Here is an 874-nt window from a genome sequence, read left to right as displayed (position 1 = left end):
GAATCGCTCAAAGCCAGTATCAAGCTGGCTGACTGTAAGCAAACTCAGGCATTCAAGGGAAGGTTTTGGAAGGAAATAAGCCAACAAAACAGCACCAGAGACTAAGGGAGCATTCCTTTTCCAGCTCTCTTCCTAAAGAGCTAGCAAGGTGACACAGCCTAAAGTGGGTATTGAGATTATTACCACTATGCCACAGAGTTTCAGGCACCAGGAGGATTTATTCTCTTCCTTCCACCCTTCTTTCCCCTAGAGTATTTTCTCTCTTTCCCATGGTAAACCAAGATTGTCCAGCATGTTAATGTGGACAAACATGTTTGTTCCAAAAATTGCAGTGCCATTCAGAAGCAAGAAAGAGCAACTCTCCCATTAGTCTTTTTTGGGTTTTGTTTTGTTTGTTTGGCCATACTGCATGGCTTGTGGGATCTTAGTTCCCTGATCAGGGACTGAACCTGGGCCCTTGGCAGTCAAGGTGCCAAGTCCTAATCACTGGACCATCAGGGAATTTCCTCATTAGTCTATTTTATAACCTTAGATCAATGCTGCGACCTTCTTATTTTGAAATGTGGGCTCAAAATAATACATTTATAGAACATTGGCGCGTATGAGGTCCAAAGAGCTTTTATCCAATACCCTCATCCTTTTGGTGAACAATAAAAGTCTCGGAGAGGGGAAAAGACCTTCCTACGATCCCACAAAGCTGGTGGCAGAGCCCAAGAGTCTCGGCCCCCAAGCACTCTGTCCAGACTCCAAACTGATGCTCTTGCCAATGCCCCACCATTGTAACAGCCTTTTTGCCTGAATGCCTCCTAGGTGTGTCATGAAGACAAATTACTCTCTGGCTGTATGGCTCTTGAATTGTTTGGATAAACACTGA

At 44.5% G+C, this 874-nt stretch overlaps 1 non-coding gene across 1 annotated transcript; it reads right to left on the bottom strand.

The window, feature by feature from the left end:
* Positions 1–428: 428 nt before the first annotated feature.
* Positions 429–501, bottom strand: TRNAQ-UUG (transfer RNA glutamine (anticodon UUG)). The gene has a single exon. It is a non-coding gene; the product is annotated as a tRNA-Gln (tRNA).
* Between the last annotated feature and the right edge of the window lie 373 nt (positions 502–874).

Source organism: Bos grunniens, chromosome 5, assembly GCF_055505025.1.
Source record: "Bos grunniens cultivar Pamir isolate PY7600 chromosome 5, Bosgru_T2T1.0, whole genome shotgun sequence".
Lineage (NCBI taxonomy): Eukaryota > Metazoa > Chordata > Mammalia > Artiodactyla > Bovidae > Bos > Bos grunniens.
The sequence above is the reverse complement of the archived record's forward strand: the minus strand, read 5'-3'. Positions and strand labels throughout refer to the sequence as shown.